At 40.2% G+C, this 19,484-nt stretch overlaps 1 protein-coding gene across 7 annotated transcripts in view; it reads left to right on the top strand.

Annotated features, from left to right (window-relative positions):
- LOC109410678 (protein amalgam) overlaps nucleotides 1-19,484 on the top strand; it is a 373,824-nt gene that overhangs the window by 109,813 nt on the left and 244,527 nt on the right. For all 7 annotated transcript variants that reach the window (XM_062856460.1, XM_062856461.1, XM_062856459.1 and 4 more), the window contains one exon: nucleotides 1,025-1,610. The gene's annotated coding sequence lies outside the window, so the exon portion shown is untranslated. The remainder of the gene's footprint in view (nucleotides 1-1,024; nucleotides 1,611-19,484) is intronic.

The raw sequence follows: 19,484 nt of genomic DNA on the forward strand, positions 1-19,484 counted from the left end.
ATACTTGTGAGAATTCCTAGAGGAATCGTCAGACTAAATTTTGAACAAATCCCTGCAGAAATTCCAATAGAACTTCAGAAGCAATTCATGTAGAAATTTCTGCAGAAACCTATCGAAGGCTGATTCGAGAAATTTTAGGATGGACCTCTTCAAGAATTTCTAAAGAAATCCCTGGAGGAATTTCGGAAGCAATCCATGCAAGGTTTTCTAAAAAGAAACAAAAAGTGTGGAGGAATCCGTAATTCTCAAGGGAATCCCTGGTGAAATTTCTGATGCAATCTTTGAAGAAAACTTTTGAAAGCATCCTTGGAAGTTGGTTGAAAAAATCCGTAAAGGGGAAAATTTGTTATTTTTTTTTTCTTGATCACGAGTATTTTTTTGTGCTTTGGATGGAGTTATCCTTAAGCTAGATTGATTTGTGATGGTTGCCACATTTGAATCTGTATTTTGCCTTGACATATATGCACCCAACCGAAACACGTGTTTGATGAACAAATTGTGATTTGAATTGTGAAAAGAAATCCTCGTGCTCTGGTGGGAATTGAACCCACGACTCCCAATTCGCTAGACGAGCGCTTCCTTCCCCCAAGCTACGGATTCACTTGACCATCTCCGTCCTCTGAAAGCACAGAACTGAACCAAATTCCACTAACGCGCCCGTCTAGCGACTTGGGAGTCGTGGGTTCAATTCCCACCAGAGCACGAGGATTTCTTTTCGCAATTCCAATCGCAATTTGTTCATCAAACACGTGCTTCTGTTGGGTGCATATATCTCAAAGTTTGAAGAGCTTTTCCTAACATGTGCTAACTGGTGAAACACTTTAAAACCTGACAGGACATGTACGTCCAACTCCTCGCTTCGTCACTGATATCGATTCATGGGTTTTTCGCCATTTCCGTATATCTCGCTCCCCGAAAGAACCCAAAAAAAAGATCATTTCTACCATTAATGCCGTTTGCTCTAGTCATTTATTCTCCCTGCTGTTCTGACTGTTTCTTTTTTTGGTCTCCCATCTTTCTCTAGGTTAATGCATTTAAACTGCTGATAAAGATGGCGAAAACTGTGCCAAATTATTTTCCATCCGGCCGGGCGACACTGGCTCTGAATTCCGACGTCTGAAGATCTACTGGGCGGAAAACGAGGACGACGACGACGACGGGTCTAGTCGCCGCGTCGGAGGAAAATTGAATGAAGCTGTAATCACATCGTTGACGAGCGAAATTGAGGCCCCAAACGGACGGTGCAGGCGGACTTTGGGGTTTGTGGCGGTGGTGGTCTGAACTGGAAGGAAGGAAGGAAGGAAAAAAGTTAAGCAAGCGAGAAAATTACGATAACACTGTTTGGACTGTTTGGGCGAACGAACGACGGAACGAGCACTTCGGTATAAACGGAGCAACGCGATTAATTTTACGGATGGAGTACGAAATTCGGCGAAAAAGTTTTTCCCGGTGTTGATCCTGAACTGCTGACTCTGTGTTCGTTGTAACCACCACAACGCGCCCAGTTGGACCGCGCCCGGCTTGGACCGAAATTGATGAAGTCACTTTCGGAGAGGACGAAGAAAAATAGCCGGCAAACAGAGTAGCTCTGAAAAGAAAATAATTTATCGGTGAGTGTTTCGAGATAACTTGTTTGTTGCGCCCCTTGAAAATATGGAATATTCCATATCTTCTCTAGAAAATTTGTGCTGTTTATTCATATTTTTATTTCATGTTACAGCAATTTCATTATTAGATTGATATCAAAGATGCCAGATGTACAGTTTTTTTTGTAGCATACAGATTCGTAGACGTCGATACAGACAGGATACAGAGTACAGAGGAATTACTGATTTCTTATATAGTGAAAACTTTTAGGGAACCAAGTGTCAGTTTCTTAATTTTCGAGAAAAAAAAACATGTTTATAATTTAGAATTCTGTAAATGTTGAGTGCTTCGACGAAATTTATGGAACTTCTCCGTTAAAATTTGCGTAGTGTTGATCCAAGCATAACTCTGAAATGATTGCAAAAACACAAAGCTGAAATATATTTCAAATCATAAAATGCAAAGTTGCTTAAAAACAAGTATTCCGGCTACACCGTTTATTGGACGAGTTGGCGTGAAATCCGCCAATCGTCGCACAACGCATTTGCCTTCTTTTTCGCTGGGACCGCGCGAGTCCCTTGCAAAGTAATTCCAAACAATTGTGCGACCAATTTTTAACTTTTTATTGCCCATCATTGACGGCGAAGCATTGCATCGGGTTTGGATGGCCATCATCGTGGGCCCATCGTCATCGCCACCGACTCCATCGCCTCCCCCACCAGCCAGCGCGTCACCAAGTGCTGCACTTTATGAGCTGTTTTCATTGCGCGTTTTTCTTCGCGCTCATTGTTTTTCCAGCAAACATATGGCACACTGCAATCTGGGCCGGCACGGAAAAACTGTGAGTGTGACTCGCGCGGATTCCGGTTTGGCGCGAGAAGAAGAAATAAATGGAACGACCAACCAGTTCCATTGCCGGGCGCAGAACAGTTGCACGTGGCAGTTTGCGAAAATAAATAGTTGTTTGCACAAGCTGGCAGGCAAAAGCACGAGCACGAGCAGCAACAGCAACAAAAGTAAATAAAATAAATAGGATTGAATGCAACTGCACAAAAAATACATTACAATAAATTTCCCTGATAGCGGCGTGAGCACCACTTGTTTGCGCGGGACAGCAGCGGGTAATGAGCGACAGTGGGATGAGGGCTGTTTGAAAAAAAAGAAACGGTTGATGGTGTGGTTATTACCCTATGGAAAGAAATTGGTCCACATGGGTGATATGCAATAGAATATTTTCTGAAAAAAAACTTTATGTCCAACCAACTAAATCTACGATGATTGGAGAACCCTTCTTTACTGAAACAGATCTTAACTCAATCATATCCAGCCCCTCTAGACGATAAGGTCGTTGGGTCAACCCCAACTACGAACAGCCTTCGTGACCTATTTGGTAGTCGTAGTCGCGCCCTATCGGGTCAGGTATCAGTAGCAGAGATGCCAGATATACAGATTTTTCTATATTATACAGATTTTTATAGGTTGATACAGACAGGATACAGAGTACAGAAAAAATACAGATTTCATGATCATGATACAGATTTTTCCTCCACATATTTTTTTCCTCATACATTCACGCCAGATGGAAAATAAAGTAATAAAAATTATTGAGAGCACAAACCCATTTAATTATTCATATTTTTCACATTTGACCTCAATTTTAAATCGTTCCATTAAAGGGAAAATTTTCTTTCGAATTGAATTTAATAAAAAAAAATATTACGAAACATAAAACGTCCTAGATATGCAATAAGCATACGTTAAGGGCGGGCTTCTTTACGTTTTTATCACGTTGAAATCTCAATCTTGTAAAATATAACTTTTCAACCTTTGTCCAAAATTAATACAAATACAAATACAAATATAAGAAACAATAGAATAAACTATAACTTTGCTGATTTTTTTTATGTGTATTGCTGTTTGCTTGACAATTTGCAAGAGTCGCGAATTTTCAGTGAAATATTAAGTTGTATGGAAAATTTCAGCTTGAAGTACTGAACATGAAAAATGATATAAAAGTTTGAAACTTTGCTAAGCAAAAGACCTGGTTTTCTTTATGCTTTTCATTCTTATATGTAGAATGAAAATAATGAGAAAACTCACGAATAATGTTTTCGTTGAAAATTGAAAATAATGACAGTTTTTTTTTAATAATAAAACCGAATCGAACCTGAGAAGAAGTAGCCAGTACACACCCTTTCAAACAACTGAGTTACTAACTTTAAAATTGTGTTAAAGATTGAAAATCGATAGAGCTTTGGGAAACTACAGAGTACGAAAACAACTTGCAAAAATATGATGCATCGAATGTAGCAAAACGTTGGAAAGTTCAAACATTCTCAACGTTACCTTGCAGATGAAAAGTAAAGAATTGCGAACGCGAATTCAGCTCAGGTCCTTTGGGTGTGAATATCACGCCCTAGCAATTTTGGCCATCTTAGCTTGTTGAAGCACAGAGAAGGCGGCATGGGAGGAGTTTTTCCTAATTTCGGTTAAAGGAGGAGAGGCGCCTAGTATATGGAATACCGGTAATGGGAAGGGTTTTTTTTTGAAGAAATTTTTGCAGAGATTCCTTGAAAAATTTCTAGATGGCATTCTTAAGATATTCCTTGACTAATTTCTCCAGGAAATCTCTTGAACAGATTTCAATGGGTTCCTTCTTAAACTCCAGCAAGAAAAACTTTACACACTCTTTTGGAGATTTGTTTAAACAATTATCGAAAATTTCTTGTCGACGGATATCTCCATTAATATCTCCACGGATTCTTTGAGAAATTAATTCAGAAATATTTCCAAAGAATTGCTACGGAAATTCCTTAAGAAGTATCTGAAGAATTTATTTCTGGGACCTTTGCAAATGTTTTGTAATGCGTTCCACCAAGAATTTCCCGAAATGTTTCTCCAGGGTTTTCCCCAGGATGTTCTTAAGAAACTTCTTCTAGGATGTAAAAAAAGAAATTCGGGTTAAGTACTGTTCCTTTTAATTCCACTAAGAATTTGCATCCTTTGACAGATACGTATTTCGACCTCAACTGTAAGGTCGTCTTCAGTGTCTCGTACTTGACTCGACTGGACTTGACTGGAGACGAGTCAAGTACGAGATACCGTAGACGACCTTAAAAGGAACAGTACTTAACCCGAATTCCTTTTTACTTACCACTAACTTTACTTCCTCTAACTCTTTCTTTCAGAAATTCCTGCTTAGATTTCTCCAGAAATTTGTATTTTAAGATATATTTATATCCAGAGATTTCTTCAAAATTTCAAAATTGAGAAGTTACTTCATGAAGTTTTCCTGAAAAAATAAAAATTCTGAAATTCTTCAAGTAAATTAATCCTGAAGAGATTTCTTCGGAAACTCTTCCCAGGGTTCTCCAAGATTTTTTTTGAGAAATTCGTTCAGTGATTCCTGCAGAAACTCCTTCATGTTTTTTTTAGAAAAAATGAAAAAAAAATCTTGATAAACTTCTGGAGTAACTTTATCAATGAAAGAATTCTTGAGAAATTTCTGCAGTGATTCCAGGAAATTCCGAGGAGGAATTTCTGGAGAAATCTCTTGAAAAATGCAGACATTGCAGATAAAGGTACTTGTGGAAATCCTTCATTGAATTTCTAAAGATTCCCTGGAGGATTTTCTGAAGGGATCCTTGGAAGAACTGCTGGAAGTAATTCTGAAAGATTCATAAAAAAAATCTCGTGCGGTTTATGAAGAGATTTCATGGAAGAATTCTTTCCCGAGCAAAGGAGAATATCAAATTAATAACTACGATATCACATAACCTGTTTTTATATCTTGTTCTGTTATTATTTAATTATCAAGGCATAGCTTTTCCAAAACAAAGTTTGTTGGACAATCTCATTTTGTTATGATCAAGCTATTGAACAATATTCACTCAATTACATTTCAATAACATGTTTTGTTGAAGTACAAGTTTTGTTATTGTTGTACTGTTGACCAATTATCAACAACAGCACAACAGTAACAAGTTCTGAAATCAAAGTATCAATTCGATAATAATGACCTGTCCTTTTGTTTTGTTCCATTTCTATATACAGTTAGGACGGAAAATTCTGAGCGAATCCTCTGAAAATTCCTTAAATAATTGTCGGAAAAAAAACTTGGAAGTTCTGGAGGAACCCTTCGATACCCTGGAGAAGTCTTAAAAAAAACTCCTGGCGCAATCTTCTTAGAAATTCCAAAAGTAATTTTTCTGAGCAATTATTAGAATTCTTGGCAAAACCTTTTGAAAAACTCCTGGTGAAATTCTCAAAGAAATTTTCAGAGAAATCTTAAGATAAAATAATCACAGGAGATTCTGAAGAAATCCTTGAAGGGATTCTGTTCATAATTCTGGAGGAATTTCTAGAGGAGTCTTTGAAAGTCTGTGAACGATTTCGTGGAAGAACTCTCGGAAAAAATTCTGGAAGATTTTTCTTTTACATTCTCTTATAATGAATTAAAAACTCAATATAGTATTTTTCGATCATTTAAAGCATAGTTACTCATGTTATTGATAGGTTTGTCGGACAAAGTGAATAATTTTATATAATGAGTATCAGAATTTACTTAGTTGCGGTTTTGATATCATAACAAATTTTGCTTTCCGATTATTATCAATAACATATTAATATCAAAATTTGTTATTGAAATATTTTCCAAATTCACTGTCATTAAGTTGTTATTGAAACTAACAAAACAAGTTATTAAAATGGTTTTCTAAGAACATTATTTTGTTATGATATTTGTTATTTTGCCGCTTATGACAGACAAGTTTATAACATAATATGTTATGTTAATAACAGAAAAATAATCGATTCTTTTATTCAGTTATATTACCCAAATAACACAGCTCCTAATGCTGTTGTTATTCCCTTCTGCTCGGGTTAGAGAACCAATAAAGAAATTTAAATAAAAATGGTGAACCCTCCACAAATATTCTTTGAAACATTCCTAGATAAAATCTTTGAAAAATGCTTATTAGTCAATTATTAGTTGAAGTTCTGCAGCAATTGTTAAGATAATCTTTTGGAAAAAAAAAGAAAAAAATCCAGAAGAAAGGTCTGAACAAATCCAAAGCAATACCTGGAGGAATATTTCAAGGAACTATTGGAACTTTCCAGAAAAATCATTTGAGAATTTCTAGAGGAATTTCCAAAAAAAAAATCCTTGAAAAAATGGAGTACATTAGTGACCTGATTTTGTCAGTCCCTTTTCAGAATACACTTTTTGTTCTCCTTACAAACCTGAGAACTTTTTTAAATTTTTGATCCCTCTGTGTACTGCGTTTATGCTGTAGTTTGCTGATAAACATGAATTAATTGGTTAAAGTTTCCCCGTAAGATAACGAGAGCAAAAAGTTTGTCGTGAAATGGGGCTGACATAATCGGGTCCTTGCTGTAATCCTTTAGGTAGAAATTTAAGCAATAATTTTTGGAATGGTTCTTGAAGTTTATTTTTTATAATCTTTCTATTTTTTGTGTATTTTAAATTATGCTAGTTCTTCATACAAACTGGAAGATTCTGAATTTCTGATAGAATCTCTGAATTTTTGTTGAAGAAAAATATCTCCTGGAATTGCATCTTTTCAAGATACGTGAGAAGAAATTCATGAAGAAACCCCTGGAGCAATTAATTGATAAATTTTCGGAGAAATGCTATAGAAAAACTCGTGAAAAAAGTTTGGAGGAATTTCTCCAAAAATATTGAAAAAAAAAATATTAAGAAATACAAGCATAACTTATGTAGCAATCCCTGAAGGAATTTTTTCTTTAATCCTTTAAAGAATCCTATGAGGACTTTCGAAAGGAATTTCTGCGGAAACCCGTGAACCAGTTTCAGGATATTTTTTTGAGAAACTCCCAGGAAAATCCCAGGGAAAATTCCTGGAAGAATCCCTGGAGAAATTTTCACAAAAATTCGGCGACGTAAAAGTTCAGAATTATTAAGAATATACATATTTATTTTACTATGCAAAATCATAACGTTCTGATATTTACACCGTTTAGTGAAAACTTACTGCAAAGAGAAATGTTCGTGCAAAAATCGGGACACAAAAATTTACATGTGCAACTTACAGATTTCTTACGGGGTCTGACTGGATTTACGGAAACTTGGTGTTTTTTGGCTTTCAGTCACAGTTCCCGAGCAGAGGAGAATAGTAAATTGATAACAACAGAATCACATGGCCTGTTTTTATATCATAATTTGTTATTGTTAACTAATCAAAATATATCTTTTTAATAACATGTTTTGTTGGGCAATCTTATTTTGTTATATTGAAGTTTTTGGGATATATCCACAAGATAACATTTCAATAAAATATTATGTTGTAGATCATGTTTAGTTATTATTCTGCTAGAGAATGTACAAATATGTCATGAAGAATAACACAACAGTAACAAGTTAACAAATGTCCTGTTATTAAGTTGTAATTGATCTAACAAAACAAGTTATTGAATTATTCTTCTAGGTACATTTTTTTTTGTTATGATATTTGTTATTTTGCCGCTTATGACAGACAAGTTTATAACATAATATGTTATGCTAATAACATAAAAATTACTGATTCCATTATACAGCTATTAGGCCAAAATAACGTATTTCATTATGCTGTTGACATTTTCTTCTGATCGGGTTTCAAAATACAGACAAATACACTCAGTTGCAAAAAAAAAAAGCCGAGCTGATTTTTTCTACTAAAATGCGCCATGTTCAATCTGCTGCAACTTTGGCAATTATCAATATTTTTGGCTGAAAATTTTACCACTTCATCATCAATATATTGGTCATATATGGACAAAATTTCAAATTTATAGAAATTATATATTTTGAGTTATAACAACTTATATGAAAAAATCCATTTTTGGACATACCTTTTTCAAAAATCCGTATTTCAGTGAAAAATTTAAGTAGCTTCATGAAAATTTCACTGCAGCGTCAGTAAATATAGGAAATGTTGTGGTCAAAATTTGAAATGTTTTCATCCAGCGGTTTGGGCCACAGAAATCGTCAAAGTTGAAGTACCACTGTGGGTGCCTACAGTTTTCACTCCATATTGACCACACTGAAACACCGGTGCAGAAAAAAAGCCGAGGTCAATTCGTTCCATTAATGTTTAGATCTAAGTTTTAATAAACAATCTATATTATATGCCATATTTTTTTTATAAATTTTCGTGTGGTTTGCTAGTTGTTTATGACATTCTACACGTAACACATTGTGCATTACGCGTTACACGTAATGCGTTACAAACATACGTATATTGATGAATATACAAGTAGTTTGTATAATTTACAAATTTTGGCTACTGTTAAAACCTTATCATAAGCAAACAAGTGATGTTACATGCCTTTCTTTATCATACTTTGTGATTCTAAATTATACCCCACAACTTGTTTACTCATAATATTTTTTTAACAGTTGCCAAAATTTGTAAATTATACAAACTACTTGTATATTCACTAACATATGTATGTTTGTAACGCATTACGTGTAACGCGTAACGCACTATGTGTTACGTGTGGGATTTCATACACAACTAGCAGACCACACGAAAATTTATAAAAAATATGGCATATAATATAGATTGTTTATTAAAACTTAGATCTAAACATTAATGGAACGAATTGACCTCGGCTTTTTTTCTGCACCGGTGTTTCAGCGTGGTCAATATGGAGTGAAAACTGTAGGCACCCACAGTGGTACTTCAACTTTGACGAATTCTGTGGCCCAAACCGCTAGATGAAAAGATTTCAAATTTTGACCACAACATTTCCTATATTTACTGACGTTGCAGTGAAATTTTCATGAAGCTACTTAAATTTTTCACTGAAATACGGATTTATGAAAAAGGTATGTCCAAAAATGGATTTTTTCATATAAGTTGTTATAACTCAAAATATATAATTTCTATCAATTTTAAATTTTGTCCATACATGACCAATATATTGATGATGAAGTGGTAAAATTTTCAGCCAAAAATATTGATAATTGCCAAAGTTGCAGCAGATTGAACATGGTGCATTTTAATAGAAAAAATCAGCTCGGCTTTTTTTTTGCTACTGAGTGTACAGATTTTCTAAAATCCTGATACAGATTTCTGGAAAAATCATTTGGCATCCCTGATCAGTAGGTCGGCTCCAAAGGCACGTTCTCCTCCATTTGGGAAATTTGTGCCATCGCCATGAACACGAGCCTATTCATCACTTACCTGAGGGAGAAGGGAAGGAAAAAGGGATGGGACAGGGGAAAGGACAGGTAAGGGAATAGGATCGTCATACACGCATAAGCGTATCACAATGGGTTCACATAGTGTCCTGAAAAGAGCACAATGATAGCGCATAAAGCGAAAAGAGAGCCCACAGCTCTTTACTACAGCGGGTCAAGAACAACAGAACGTCCTGAAGATTCAGGTTTCTGAAGTCAGTTTCACTTTATAAGTGTTTACCGAGTACCCGGAAACGAAGTTGCGCAAAAACTGGACAGTTACATATCAAATGATACGAAGTTCCATAATCGGATTCACAGCTATTACATGCAAATAAATCAGCTTGCTTAATATTCGCCATGTGATTGCTGAGTCGACAGTGGCCAGTCAATGCTTTGACCAGCATGCTGCAATTCTGCTTTGACAGATTTGTAAGATACTTCTCCCTCCCTTGGAGATGGCTCAGTACAATATAATTTGGTTTGACGACATGACTCCAAACTATTCCAGTAGGTATAGGACAGATCGGTGAAGTACTAGATTTGTAGTAATGAGCTGAATTTTAGTATGGTGAGAAGCTCAATTCTCCGTTTCTACAATGAAATTGTGCTAAAAGCGTGGGTATTATGTTTCCTTGCCTAATTTGATGCTGTTTGAGCTAAACTTTGGGCAACGGTGTTGTTGTTTTCTCCATTTCTTGCAACATTAACAACATAGTTATCCAAAGTTTTGCTCAAACAGCATCAAATTAGACAAGGAATCACGCTTTTTGGACCATTTTATTGCACATACGGAGAATTGACCTTCTCACCATACTAAAATTCAGCTCATTACTACAAATCTAGTACTACACCGAACGTGTCCCATTGTCTGTGTTGAGAGGCAGCCCAGGTGTGACTCTGAAGCTTTACCCAACACTTCGATATCGGAATAGCTGGCTCAGGGCCAATGAAGTCATATGATGCTCCAGTGCGAGCTAACTCATCAGTCAATTCATTTCCAGCGATAGAAAAATGGCCAGGCACCCATACAAGGTGAGCAGCGTTTGATGTATTCAGCTCCTCGATTTGAGTTCGACCAGCGATAACTATCTTCGACCTGGAGTTGGCTGAAGCAAGTGCTTTAATAGCAGCCTGGCTATCTGAACAGAATCATATTACTTTGCCCATTACGTGCTGCTGAAGTGCTGATTGCACTCCGCACATACAGGGGATAGACAAAATGATCGGGACAGGCAAAATTTTCACTCTTCAAAAAAGTTCAACTAGCTGTAACTTTTCGAAAAGTGCATCAAATATTCTCAAATTTTTACTGTGAGTTCATCAACTAGTTGTGTATCAGTGGTCAAAATTTGGGAACGATCGGGCTATTCTGCACGAAGTTATAAAGATTCTTGAAAAAGATATAATTATCCGATAGCCAACTTTGAGCTGTTATATCTCCGGATTAAATGAACCGAATGCAATGAAATTTTGACCAGTGTAACATCAGTGTAACATACGATGCCGTCTGAAATACTTCTTTCCAGATCTTCAGATGTCCACTCTTCCCGGGAAAGGAGTTTCGTGGAAAATGTCCTATATGGAAAATTACAAGCAATTGTAAGATCACTTGGAGCAAGAACAATTTTGTCCCAATTCAGCAAAAGTGGAAACAACGAGGTGTGCGTTGGTGTGCGGTTCACAGGAGTTTCCTTTAATAAACCGAGTACCCATAGCCGGTCAGTGTAAGAAAGTGCTTCTTGTTTGAGATGAATGTGTAGTGGAGCAACGACAAAGTGAACTTCGAGCGCTGCAGTGGGAGTTGAAAAGAACGCTCCAGACATCGACATTAGGCACATCCCTTGGAGATGGCCTAACTTTGATTGGATCGTTCTCATTTCGCCCTTTTGCCACCACACAAGACATCCATAGGCCAATATTGGCCGAACAACAGTTGTGTAGATCCATTTGATATACTTGGGATTTAGACCCCAAGTTGCATTGCCCGAAGGCCATACAAGCTTTCTTGATTCTGAACTCAATATGAGGTGTCCAGGAAAGCTTGGAATCAAGAATTTCTTCAAAGTACTTTACCTGTTCAGTCACATCGATTTCAGAATCAAAGAGACGCAAAGGTCGAACGCCATTACGGTTTCGCCTTTCCGTAAAAAGAACAATAGATGTTTTACTTGGATTCACCGAAAGGCCATGTTGGTGACACCTACTCTCAACTACCTGAAGGACGCTTTGAATCAGGTCGAAAAGGGTGGTGATACACATACAAACTAACAATGCTAGGTGGTCGTCGGCAAAACCATAAGTAGGAAAACCGCTATTATTGAGTTGCCTCAATAGCGTATCTGCTACGAGATTCCACAAAAGCGGTGGCAGGACTCCCCCTTGGGGGCATCCACCAACACTCAATTTCCTAATCCCTGCTAGACGCAATGTCGAGAAAAGATATCGGTTTTTGAGCATTTGATGAATCCAATTGTAAATCATTAGAGATATACCATGACTCCGTGCGGCTTCCAATATAGCATCGAAAGGCACATTGTCAAAGGCACCCTCGATATCTAAGAAAACACCCAAGCAGGATTGCTTTTGAGCAAATGCTTTCTCGATATCGTAAACAACCTTGTGTAGAAGAGTCACAGTGGATTTACCAGATGGGTAGGCATGTTGGTTTACATGAAGAGGCACGTTGGACAGATGAACATCACGAATGTGATGATCCACAATGCGTTCTAAGCATTTCAGAAGAAAAGTGGTCAAACTGATAGGTCTGAAACTCTTTGCTTCTTAATTCGATGCACGACCCACTTTCGGAATGAACTTCACAGTAATCTCCCGCCAAGATTTGGGAATAAACCCTGTAGCAAAACTGCAAACAAGAATTCTTTTTCAAAACATGTTTGAAATAATCAAATCCCTTCTGAAGCAAAATAAGATAAGTCCCATCTGCCCCAGGAGGTTTGAAAGGAGCAAAGCTATTAAGAGCCCACTCAATCGATTCCATAGTTACAATACTCCGTGTCGAAGCCAGGGAATTATAACTACAAGAAAAGACATCATCACATTCTTTGTCGAGCGTTCGTGCGAGACAGTCGAAATTTCTCGTTCGTCCGGTTTGTCTTCGATACTTTCCAGTTCGGTGGCTATTTTTCGGCGTGCTAGTGTTTCAAGTGTTCACGTTTCAGTGATTATCCCTAGTGGGACGAGTGCGGTTGGCTAGGCCACATTTTTTACCGCAAAAGTTTGTTTAATTCGAGTGAAATTCTTATTTTCATCGTAACACGTGGCGCATTGTCCGATTATCGTGCGCAGTACCCTCCGCACACCGCGCCGCTCGCGCGGCCGTGATCGGCTTTTTCCAGTGAGTACCCAAGCTCATCGTCGTCGACAGCAGCAGCCCACCGAGAGAAGAGCAGAGAGCGTTCCGCCGCACACCAACGTCGGCGCTCAGCAGCAGCTCGCCTCCTCCCAGTGCGGGCGATCCGATCGCTTGGACCTGTCGTCGTCGAGCCTGTGGCTAAACAGAGTGCACAAAGATAAGTACATAAAGTTACCCCTCGTTGTTCCCCCCTCTCCACTGACTCTTTGATTAGATTTAATTTGGTACATAAGCAGTTTTTTCTCACTTTTCCTGTAGCGTTAATTTTGTCCCTTGTTTTTTGATTATTTCTCGTCCCAGTGATAGTGTTAGTTTAAGGTTTTTGAGTGTCCCGTGGTGGTAGTTAACTACCACAATGGGCGATGATGACGATGGCGGGGGTACGTCGTACCGCATCAACGAAGCTTTGTTATTGGCATCGGACTGCTCGAGCCAACATGGCGATATAAATGCTAACCCCTTTGATTCCCTTCACCCTGGTGCTTCTCCAATGGACACCAACAGTAAATCTGTTTCGACGTCCCCCCGCCTCAAGGCCTACCCTCCCGACTTTGGCGGGCCATATGTTGTTTTCTTCCGACCCAAAGGCAAACGTTTGAACACCGTTCAAATCAGCAAGGATCTGACTAAGCGGTATTCTTCCGTTGTCTCCATTGACATGGTCGGTACAGCTAAGCTTCGGGTGACAGTAGGCGACCGAAAACACGCTAATGAGATTGTGGCCTGCGAGTTGTTTACTCTTGAGTACTTCGTGTACCTGCCGAGCGCGTCGATAGAGATTTCGGGGAAGGTCGCCGACGCATCTTTGACCTGCGAAACGATCATGCAAGGCTGTGGTCGTTTCCATAACCCTTCTCTACCTCCTGTCCAGATACTGGATTGCCGGCAACTGCATTCGGTATCCCAGGAGGGCGAGAAGAAGGTTTACACACCATCTGAAGAATTTTGCGTGACCTTCTCCGGATCTGCATTACCAGATCTGCTGGTGATTGGCAAACTTCGGCTACCTGTGAGGCTGTATGTACCGAAGGTAATGAATTGCATCAATTGCAAGCAGCTGGGTCACACCGCCCAGTACTGCAGCAATAAACCTCGCTGCGCAACATGCGGCGAGAGACATGTGGACGGTGCGTGTAAAACGCCGCCCAAGTGTGTTTATTGTGGTAGCGACCGTCCACATGATCTGATTGCTTGCCCAAGGTACATACAGCAGAAAAAACATCAAAAACGGTCGTTGCAGCAGCGATCACGGCGAAGCTACGCCGAAATGCTGAAAAAAGCTGCCCCGACCGTTGAATCGCGTAACATCTACTCGTCTTTATCTCTCGATGATCAAGGCTCTGACTCTGAGGTCGGGGACGGGGTTCCCTTTGTTTTCAAGGGTGAAACGAGGAAACGGATGAGGCTCCAGAGACCCACCAAAAAACCTCGGAATCTGCCTAGCAGTGACCCCCAACCTACCGTGACAAATTCTAGGAGTGTTATGAAAGGCGCCAAACGTTCACCTCCTGGATTCAAAATCCAAGATGAACGAGACTTTCCTTCGCTCCCGGGTACATCAAAAATCCCAGATGTCCCAATTTTTTCGACTTCTCAGCCAGAGGGACAGCATTCGGAGAACCAGGAACAACCCCTTGGTGCTCCGATGTTCACGCTTTCTGGCATCGTAGACATCATCCTTAACTTCTTTAATGCTTCTGACTCAGTGAAGAGCATTGTCAAAGCACTTCTTCCTTGTGTGTCTCCTCTTTTGAAGCAGTTGGCTTCTAAAATGCCCCTCCTTGCGACATTCGTATCTTTCGATGGCTAATTTAACTACCGAGGTCGAAGATATGATTTCTGTGCTACACTGGAACTGTCGTAGTATCGTACCAAAATTAGACGCTTTCATATTTTTAATTAACAATTTACAATGCGATGTTTTTGCGCTATCCGAAACATGGCTGACACCCGATGTAACCTTACCTTTTTCCGATTTCAACATTATCCGTCTTGATCGGTCCGACTCGTACGGAGGGGTGCTTTTAGGGATCAAAAAGCAGCACTCATTTTACAGAGTCGATTTTCAACCGATGACAGGCATCGAAGCCGTCGCATGTGAGGTGACTATCCGAGGTAAAACCCTCAGTGTTGCCTCCATATATCTTCCACCGAGAACTGCGATATCTCGCAGGGATCTCGCCCACATCTGCTCGGTTATGCCCGAGCCTCGGCTGCTCATGGGAGATTTCAACTCCCATGGTACAGGCTGGGGGGAACTGTACGATGACAGCCGTTCAACGTTGATATATGACCTCTGCGACGACTTCAACATGACAATTTTGAACACCGGAGAAGTTACGCGAGTGGCACCTCCAGCTAAAGATGGCAGTCCTAGAGACAGCCGATTAGACCTCTCAATCTGTTCGAGCTCACTATCGCTGGAGTGTACATGGAAGGTTATCCAGGATCCCCATGGTAGTGATCATCTTCCGATTGTTGTTTCTATTTCCAATGGTTCACGTCAACCTCCATCTATCGACATTTCCTACGACCTCACGAAACACATTGACTGGGGAAAGTACGCGGAAGCAATTATCGACGGTGAGCAATCGGTAGAAATTCTTCCACCGCGGGAAGAGTATCAGTTTCTATCAGAACTGATCATCAGTAGCGCGCTTCAGGCACAACGTCGGCCAGTTCCAGGTCCATCGGCTCGCAGGAAACCCCCCAATCCGTGGTGGGATAGCGAGTGTACAGAAATCTATCGCGAGAAATCCGCTGCGTTCAAAGAGTTTCGAAAACGCGGTTCGGTCGAAAACTTCAAGCGGTACGTTTCCCTTGAAAGCAAGTTCAAAAACTTGATCAAGGTGAAGAAAAGCGGTTACTGGCGTCGGTTCGTCGAGGGTTTATCGCGCGAGACATCAATGAGAACTCTTTGGAACGTCGGGAGAAGAATGCGTAACGCGTCGTCGGTAAACGAGGATCGAGAAAGCTCTCCTCGGTGGATTCTCAAGTTCGCAACAAAAGTTTGTCCAGATTCCGTACCCGTGGAGCGAATAATTCGGGATGTTTCCGAGGATAGGGACGACATGGATAGGCCGTTTTCGATGGTTGAATTCTCACTTGCTCTTCTTTCATGTAACAATTCCGCTCCAGGAATGGATCGAATTAAGTTCAACTTGCTTAAAAACCTCCCCGACGTCGCTAAGAGGCGCTTGTTGAACTTGTTCAATCAGTTCCTGGATAACAACATCATTCCGGATGATTGGAGGCAAGTGAGAGTGATAGCTATTCAAAAACCCGGGAAACCCGCGTCGGATCATAATTCGTACCGTCCAATCGCGATGTTGTCTTGTCTACGGAAGTTGTTGGAGAAGATGATTCTCTTTCGACTGGACAAATGGGTTGAATCGAATGGCATGTTGTCAGATACACAATTTGGTTTCCGCAGAGGCAAAGGAACGAACGACTGTCTTGCGTTGCTTACTTCAGAAATTCAGCTTGCCTTCGCTCAAAAGCAGCAAATGGGCTCAGTGTTTTTGGATATTAAGGGAGCTTTTGATTCAGTTTGTGTCGATGTTCTCTCCGACAAACTACACGAAAGTGGCCTTTCACCAATTTTAAACAACTTTTTGTATAATTTGCTGTTTGAGAAGCAGATGAGTTTTGCTCATGGCGACTTGACAGTTTCACGAATTAGCTACATGGGCCTCCCCCAGGGTTCATGTCTAAGCCCCCTTCTTTACAATTTTTATGTTAGAGACATAGATGATTGTCTCATGGAAAATTGCACGTTAAGACAGCTTGCGGATGACTGTGTTGTTTCTATAACGGGATCAATAGCAGTCGATCTGCAAGGACCACTACAGGATACTTTGGACAATTTGTCTACTTGGGCTCTTAAGCTGGGTATCGAATTCTCTCCGGAGAAAACTGAGATGGTTGTCTTTTCTAAAAAACACAAACCGGCAAAGTTTCCGCTCCATCTGATGGGTACGACAATCACTCATAGCATGTCTTCTCAATATCTCGGCGTCTGGTTCGACTCCAAATGCACCTGGGGGAAGCACATTGTGTATCTGATACAGAAATGCCAAAAGCGAATCAACTTTATGCGAACTATTACCGGAACATGGTGGGGAGCACATCCGGAAGATCTGATCAGGCTGTACCAAACAACCATTCTGTCGGTTTTAGAATACGGTAGCTTCTGTTTTCAATCCGCGGCGAAAACACACTTGCTGAAGCTTCAACGGGTTCAGTACCGTTGTCTTCGGATCGCGTTAGGTTGCATGAACTCAACTCACACTATGAGTTTAGAGGTACTCGCTGGTGTACAGCCTCTGACAGACCGCTTTGCGGAGTTATCGTTCCGGTTCCTCATCCGATGCGAGGTTGTGAATCCATTGGTCATAGAAAATTTCGAAAAGCTGCTCGAACAGAACCCTCAAACTCGTTTTATGACTGTGTACTATTGGTACATGACGCTGGAGGTAAGCCCATCTCCGGTTAACTCCAATCGTGACAACTTCTCAAACTTCGACAGCTCCTCAGTGGATTTTGATCTCTCTATGAAGGATGAGATCACCGGTATTCCGGAATCTTTTCGTTCCGTAGGTATTCCACAGATCTTTGCAAGTAAGTTCGGGCATGTTAGCGGGGACAGACAGTTCTTCACAGACGGTTCGAAAACCGATGACCAAAGTGGTTTCGGTGTCTACAACGAATTTCATAGCGCCACCTACATGCTTCAAAAGCCATGTTCGGTATACATTGCTGAGCTAGCGGCTATATACTACACCTTAGAGTACATTCGCACTCTTCCACCTGAGCACTACTTCATTTTTACCGACAGTCTAAGCTCTCTGGAGGCTGTTCGGTCAATGAAACCGATGAAGCACTCAGCGTACTTCCTGAATGGAATACGCCAAGTCTTGAGTGCTTTGTCCAAACGCTCATACATCATCACCATAGCTTGGGTCCCTTCACATTGCTCAATTCCGGGCAATGAGAAAGCGGACTCTCTGGCTAAGGTGGGCGCTAGCGGAGGCGATATTTACGAGCGTCAAATCGCCTTCGACGAATTTTTTGCATTGGCCCGTCAGGAGGCCTTGATCAGCTGGCAACACAAATGGAGAGATGGAGAGATGGGTAGATGGTTGCACTCCATCATTCCACAGGTGTCGAAGAAGCCATGGTTCAAAGGGTTGGATTTGAGCCGCGATTTCATTCGTGTAATGTGTCGGCTGATGTCCAACCACTATTTGTTGAATGCACATACCTTCCGTATTGGGCTCTCAGAAAGCAATCTCTGTGTCTGTGGCGTAGCTTACCAGGATATCGAACATGTCGTGTGGGGATGCAATGAGTATCGTGAGGTCAGATCTGAGCTGCATGAAATTCTCCGGGTCCGAGGAAAACAACAGAAACCCGTTAGAGAAGTGTTGGCAGGACTTGATTTGGAATACATGAACCTGATTTACCAGTTTTTGAAACGTGTTGATGTCAGAGTTTGATGTAGTACGTTCCTTGTTTTCGTTGTCCGCCCTTTGGTTTTGTTGTTCGCCCCTGTCTGTCGTCACCCCCCTTCCGTTTGTCCTCTTCTTGTCGTTGTCTACCGATAAAGTCCTCTCTTTTTTGTTCCATTTCAGATAAGGACATTTTGCCCCATCAATGTTTTAGTATAAGTTAGCAAATAATTTAGTTTAAGACCCCTAAATCCCTCCTTCCCAATTTTATTTTATTTTTTTTATCCCTAACCTCGAAACAGCCGCGAGTACTTCGGCTCCCCAAACTAACATAGCATTAAGGCAGTAAATATTGTAAAATGTAAAATATATTGTAAAAAAAAACAACAAATGATTTCGGCTCAGTTATGCCCATGAGGCGCCCGAGCCTTCCAAATAAACGAATAAGTAAAAAAAAAAAGAAAAGACATCAGGTTCATCCCAAGATGTAATATCCTTACATCCGGGGAAGTGTGTGCTGAATAAGCATTCCAAAATCTCCTCATCAGGGGAAGTCAGATCACCATTTGGCAAACGAAGTTTGTTCACTCGGAAATCCTTAAATTTCGAAAGACTTCATTTAACCGACTGACTTCACTCAAACTGGAAACATTTGTACAAAGGGTTTTCCAACCAGATCGTTCAGCAGACCGGAGAGCTTTCTTGTAGGCCTTGTGAGCCGACCTGAAAGCCTACGAACCAGCCAAACGTCGTCTGTTCCATCTCTCTACATTGTTTCCTGAGTTTCGCCAGATGAGAGTTCCACCTCATCTTATGATCTTCACAGACCGTAGAGGGCATGCTTCTTCAAAAGCTTCCATGATGAAGG

Source organism: Aedes albopictus, chromosome 3 (assembly GCF_035046485.1).
Source record: "Aedes albopictus strain Foshan chromosome 3, AalbF5, whole genome shotgun sequence".
Classification (NCBI taxonomy): domain Eukaryota; kingdom Metazoa; phylum Arthropoda; class Insecta; order Diptera; family Culicidae; genus Aedes; species Aedes albopictus.